Genomic DNA, 6,978 nt, shown 5'->3' with positions numbered 1-6,978 from the left:
AGTGGATAATGACATCACACAGTGGTAGAAAAATTATCCTAGCAATATGAATAGCTTTTCCCATAGCTGTATGTACTTGTGTATACGTGTGTGTGTGTGTGTGTGTGTGTGTATGTAAATGCATATATTTTGTGTTTTGTTTTTTCTTTTTTTTAAAAAAATAAATGTTTTTAATGGTGGTGCCAAATGCGAAGATAGAGTGTAAATGATATTTGTACTTATTACTGATGGTATTATAAAGCAATACATACTAATCACGATGAGTTAGGCTATGCTGCTATAACAAGTAACATAAAAATATAAGTGGCATAACAAAGAAGCTTATTTCTCACTCATGCAAAGCCCAGTGGGTGCTTGTTGTGGCTCTCTTCCATGTGGTGAGTCAGGGGTCCATGCTACTATCTAATGTATAGCTATTAGTTCTGCTTTGCTAGGTAGAAGGGAGGCATGGAAACACCTCTCTTAAGTGTATGTTAGATGTGTGTCATTTCCACTCATAGCCCATTCGCCAGAACTAATCACAGGACCCTAAACTAATTACAAGGAGGTTAGAAATGTAAGGGAGTATATTAGGTATTTAGTGAACACTGTTTCTGACACAAGGTACAGCTGTTTTGGAAATTGATTCACAGCATAAATCAAACGCACTAGTAATTTTACTTCTGAATATGTATCCTTGGGAAATAAAAAAAGGTAAAATCTACATGTATAAAAATGGTCATCACTCCACAACTTCATTATTACCATCTACAAAATGGTAATCCATTGCCCTGTTAGAGCAATAAATTTGACCCAGGCTGCAAGGTGACTAGAAAGGTGCACTTAGAACACACCTTCATGCCAAGATAGGATCTCCCAGAAATAAGCTGCTGTTCACTAAATCTCCTCTTATGACCCCATCACCTATTATGTCATATGCATTTTAAATTCTGAACTTGGCTCCTGATCCTGGAGTTCTTTCCAGTGGGTGTGAGGCATCTTCCACTGTGATTTTTGACAATGACCCTGGCTTTGACCTTGACATCACCCTTGCCTCATGTCGTGGATTTTGTGTTTGATTGAGACACTGGCAGTCTGAGAGTCACTGATGGCCTTTGTGCTTTGTTTGACCTACACAGTGTTTTGAAAATGTTTGAAATCATAGCCAACACTTAAACCTGGGAAATTTCACATATATATCCAGATTTTATGCTTTTTTCAAAAAAAAAGGAAAGCCTGATAACCTGTATCGTGCAGTGTTTAGGCTGCACAGCTTGTCACGGTGCAGCCCTCTCTGTCTTAATCCTTTTCTGCTCGGCTCACTCAGTAGTGGGCCCTGGAGATTGCTACTCCTTGCTCAGAACAGTTACTCCACTTGTCCACCACCACACTGGTTAGATTTACTTTCCTACCATTTCTGTGACCTCTCGTTGCCCTCAAGAACACCTTTATTATGATTAACAATGGCCCAAATGATCTGCCAGCTTCTTCAGGCTACCCTGCAAAGGCCCCTGGGACCAGATCTTTGCATCTTTAGGGAAGTCCAAGTCCACAATTTCTTCCTCGGTCCTCTGCAACCTGCACCCAATCTTCTATCTCTGGGGTCACCTCTTCTGTTGGAGCCCCAGCAAATGGCAGCTGATTGGCCTTCTCCTGGCAGGCACAAGTGGGTGCTAATGAATGGAAGAATGTGCTGTCCTTACACCTGATAATGAGGTAATTGACCCCCCACCTCCTCTCTCCACCCTCAGTGTTTCTTTTTATGTTTCTTTTTCTTACACTTGACTGAGAGCTCACAAAATGCTTAAATGTTATTCCAAGGTGCAAAGTTCCCACAAAGTGTCATGACCGAAAACATATGTTTAAATAACACACTGAAGCATGTGACGCTGGTACTGCCTGACCACAGTAAAACAAAGGGCTGAGATGTCCATCTGTCTGTCTGTCCACCTGTCCTTCCATCCATCCACCCTTCCAGGCAGCATTTATTTAATGCCTACTCTCTGCCAGACCCTTTTATGTACTGTTATCCTCACAATGCCAGAAGGAGAGCCCCATTTCATTGATGAGAAAACTGAGGCTTGGGGAATTAAAAAAATGTGCCTAAGGTCATGTAACTTAGAGATGAAAATTTAAACTCTAAAGCCTAAGACCGTTACAATGAACATTCTGCCCTGAAGAAGTTCATGATCTGGTAGAGACATATTTTAGGTGTGATGACTATTAATTCATTCGAAATTTCCCATTAAAAATTCTTACCGTCCCTTCAGTTATTTGGAAGCTTTTGCCAAAAGCCCTTGAGGGATCACATTATCCAGATGATGACTTGACAGACAGCCTCAGAATGTGGACTCTCCTAGTAGTAATAACATCAAAGCCTTGAAAGTGTGCCTGGCAGTGTGCTTCATGGACATATTCATTTGTGAAGCTCTCCCTGGGCTTGCCCTCTCCCACATTCCAAATGAGTCCTTAGCCCTTGTATTTCCTTGCCTTGGGGAATTTTTGCAGGCAGCATGTAAACAAAAACTGCTGGAAGTCTATGATTCCTCCTGTGTTCAGTAAATGCTTATGGCAGATTGGGTAGAGGAGGTGGAGAAAAGAGGGATTCTAAGGGTCAAAGAAAGACAAGAGAAAGCTTACCCCCATCCTGGGGAGAGGTCTTTGGTTAGTGAATGGCACAAATAGTGTGGGATCCAATCCCACCCTATGGCAGCCCCTGGGGAGGTGGCCAGACTGTGAGGACATGGCTCTGTGGGGCCCCTGGAGGCTTGCCTCTGTGCAAGACTCAAAAAACATACAAGGTCCTGGATGGGAGCTGAGAAGAAGGATGGCTCCATCACAGCTGTGAGCAAATTTCCTGCCAACCCAGGAGAATAGGGCCTTACTGTCAGAAGGCAGATGATTACAAAAATTGCACACTTTATTGTGCCAGTGTTTCTCCCTAAAACGCTCAGCATGAAGAATTCTTGCTACTTCTCTTTTGCTTCCTGAATCAAAGTCAAATTTCTCAGAGTGTTTTTCAGGTCCTTTCCCTCTCGCAAGCTGGTCTTTACTTATAGTGGAATCCCTGTTGCCATCAGTACTTGGGACTCCATATTCCAGCCACTGGGGCTTGTTGGCAGATTTCCCTGTGTGCTTTTCTGCCTCCACGCCTTTGCACATGCGGTTCCCTCTGCTCACTGAGCTCTTCTGTTTTTAGAAGTCTCATCTTTCAAGGCCTTGGAGGAGCCTTCCCAGATCTCCCTTCCCACACACACACACGTACACACATATGCCGATAGCAGAAGTAATCATTTCCACCTTTATGCCTGGTGGCACTTTATTGTTTGATCAAAGTTAGGAATTTAGTGCTCATCTCCCCAAGTGGTTGTGAGCACCTTGAAGTCTGGTGTTGTGTCTGAGTCATCTATGGTTCCCCAGGACCAAGCACTGGGCAAGGCACACAGAAGGTGATTCAGCAAATGTTTACAGGATGACTATGTTGGAGCACGAGCGAAAGGACTGGGGGCTGTGGAGTGGGTGCTCCACACTCAGTGCCTGCCATGGATGGGCAGCTCTCAGCAGGGCTCTTCTCTGACCAGGACAGAGGGATGCTGTATCAAATAGCATTACCTGGCTGGGGCCCCACTGGCAGGAAAGTATTTTAATGTCTTGGTTTGATGATGATTCCGGTGTTCATTGCATTCTTTTGTTTTATACCTTTCACTGATCATTTTTTTTTGTTTCCCCTAAACTTGAGACTTTCATAAACAAAGAAACGGGTATTAACTAGGTGCCTGGTTCGGGTTGTTTCACAATGCTATGATTTAGTATCATCATCCCCATTTTAGGGATGAGTCAAGCCATGCTCAGAGAGGTTAAGTAAGTTTCTCACATCCTTACCGTGGATAGGGGCCAGGTGCAAACTCGGACTTGCCTTATCCATCAGGCACCAGGGTTGATGTCTCAATGGAAAGAAGTACCCTCAATCAGGATAATTTGAGAAGTGTGTATGCACAAAGGCACCAAATACAAGCCGTGGGTGGGTAAGGGGGAAGCAGAAGGGGTATTGCAAGGACGTGGGGCTAGCAGCAGCAAAGGACCTAAAAAGAGAGACTTTGGGGAAGCACACGAGCATCCCTGCCCCAGCTCCAGCCAGCCTCCAGCAGCCTCTTGCTGTTTCTCCCTCCTATCTACTGGGCTCCCCACCAGCCAGACTTGGAGGGCAGGGAGCCCATGGATGAGGCCCTCAGAGGTCTGCCTCTATGGCAGAAAAAAGGTGGAGTAGGAGGAAAAATAAATCTAGAAGGACCAGCAGAAGACAGCCGCACACCAGCCCCTTCTCACACAGCTAGGCAGAGCAACGTGATATGTTGGGGTCGGGACACTAAACCAGGTCCTCTGGCTACCAGGGTATGTTCTTACAGAATTCTAATGACTGTGGGCCTTTAACTGCAGGTCACGCTCCCACCCGGCATAGTTGTCACTCTGCTTGGGAGGCCTTGGTGGCTCCTGATGGTCCAAGACTGAGTGATGGAGACCAGGGGAGGGGCTGCTGCCCCCTGTTTAAAGGAGACAGGCACCATAGAAGAAGATCCAGCGGCCCTCTTGGGTCCCATGTCTTCCGAGCATGATTTTCCTTTGAGCGAGAAGAGCGGCAGGCAGCAGGCCTCACTTTTTATTTTCCTCTCTCCCCACCCCCAGCTCCTCACATCCATCCCATTTGAGAAGAGAAGGGCAGCAGCGCTGTCTTTCCATCAATTTCTCTGGCGCTTGCTTCCCTCACCTTTTCTCCTTCTTAATCTTCCTGTGGCTCCTAAAAGGATTAATTAGAAAGATGTGAGCAGAGGTTGGAACGTCAGAAAACAATCGTCACTTTCCTATCTGACCTCTCTCACCAGCTGCAGAATTAACAAATTGAATGTTCTCAGCAGACAGGGGTGGCACATGATGCCGAGTTCATGGCGGGCCCGGCCGGGGCCTGTGCAGAGCCCCGTTTAAACAACTCTTGCTGATTAAATTCCTCCCGGGCACTCCCGCCAGATGCTGTTAGAAAATACTCACATCCAAGAGGTTTTTAATTTTTTTTAAACATGTGCCAATTATTTGCCTGCTATCTGCAGGTGCTGGCAAGCGTCACAGGCCGGCCTCGCTGTCTACACTCTTATCCACTCGGCGCCTGCCTGGGGGGCTCACGTCGTCGGGAATGGGATCCGGGCTCTGCTAGGGGCTGTCAAAAGCTCTCCAGCCACCCTGCGTGGCTGCCTTCCCTGCCCCCAGCCCAGCCCCCAGCGCCTCACCTTCTGAAGCTCACAGCTCTCTAGAATGTTTCAAGGTGACAACACAGACCCGGTGACCTGCTGGAAGTGGGGCCCACAGGGGCAGGCATGCAATCGTGCCTGGGCCGGTGCCAGCTGCCTCTCAGCCAGGCTGTGCTTCAGACCTGAGCCAAACAGGGACATAAAATCGCCACCTCCACGAGCAGGGGGAGGGCGCTTGGCCCTTGCTCACAGGCCCCTTTAAAATATGTCCCAGAAAGCCGCCCCACTCCTGCTGCCACTTCAGCCATCTTGATTACTTTGTTTATGTCTCACCTGATGTTTAATTAAAACCAATGTGTTCTTAGCAGTTTTAACAAACGTCAGTTAATATCTAAAAGCAAGGGTGCAAAATGTAAGCTACAGAATTTTTATCCATGCTCATATATTTTAATGAAGGTAATAGAAACGTTTGACTGACAATAAACTTCGTACTGTGTTCTATGCTAACCACTGCTGCCCTTGCCCCTTCAAACCTATGGGTGGTACCCCATTAGTACCAGCCCTCAGGATGGCACCTTCCCTTGGGGTTTCCTTTGACCCTGGCCACACCTTTGGAATTGGCTTTTTATTGGACTCTCCTCTCTTTACCCAATGTGAGTGGCCATCTCATCTCATTGAGGACAGCAGCACCGCTCAAGAATGTTTCCTGTCCATCTCATTTAGGAAGTCCTGTCTTGCCCTTTGACGACACCCAGAGCAAGTTGATGGGCATCTTTTCTGGTGCTTCCACCTTTTGGTGCTTAGGATAACTTCTTCTTGCTTCCCATTAAATGAACAAAGAACTCCCATGAGTCTCATGACACAACTAAGTCATTACAGAGAATTGCAGGAGTAATTGAAGGACCTGAACTTGTTTATCCCAGAGAAGGGAGAACTTGGGGAGGAGCATAAAACTTCCTGGTGTCCGGCAGGTGCTCATGTGGAAGAGGTAACACACGGAGTCCATATGTGGAGGAACCAGGAGCAATAAGAAGAAAACAAAGGAAAGACACCTTTCAGCTCAATATAGGGAAGGACTTTATAACAATTGGAGTCCCACAGAGATGGAATTGACTGCCCCAGGAGGTAGAGAATTCCCCACCCTGGAGGTGTTACAGCAGAGGACAACTGACCACTGGGTGAGAAAGGACAGTGCTGGTGTCTGTATTAGACCTTTTCCAAAAATTTCTTTCCACTTGAGATTTTATGATCCCTCTTTCAGAAATAGCAAGAGTCCTGTAGGGTCTTCACATTAAGAGGGCCATAGTGGTTCTAGAGGAAACCCACAAGACATGATAGCCCCACACACATATTAGAGAGGAGAGAGAAAAAACCAAAACAGTTTTGTAAAGGGCAATAGGTTGGGAGAATTTAGTGTAGGGACATTGTCTTTTACACTTTAATGGCTTAAAAACAATCACTTTGTTAGAACCCTGTACAATTTTGTATATTTATAATGGTCATTGAGCCAGAAAAGTTAAAATTAAAATTCAATGGAATTTAAAATTTAGAGGAAGGACTTCTGCTTTAAATTGGTGTTACAATGCCTGATATGTCCCTCTTTTCCCCAAAAATGCTGGTGTAAAACTCATGTAAATACAAATAAACTAACAAACAAAAAGCAAGTACTGATATTTAAAAAAATATAAGCAAAGACCATATGTTAAATTCTAGGGAGAACTGTTATTAATTACCACACCAATAGGAAAGGATTGAGAAA

The sequence above is a fragment of the Papio anubis genome, chromosome 4, assembly GCF_008728515.1.
Source record: "Papio anubis isolate 15944 chromosome 4, Panubis1.0, whole genome shotgun sequence".
Classification (NCBI taxonomy): Eukaryota; Metazoa; Chordata; class Mammalia; order Primates; family Cercopithecidae; genus Papio; species Papio anubis.
This window is presented reverse-complemented; position numbering follows the sequence as displayed.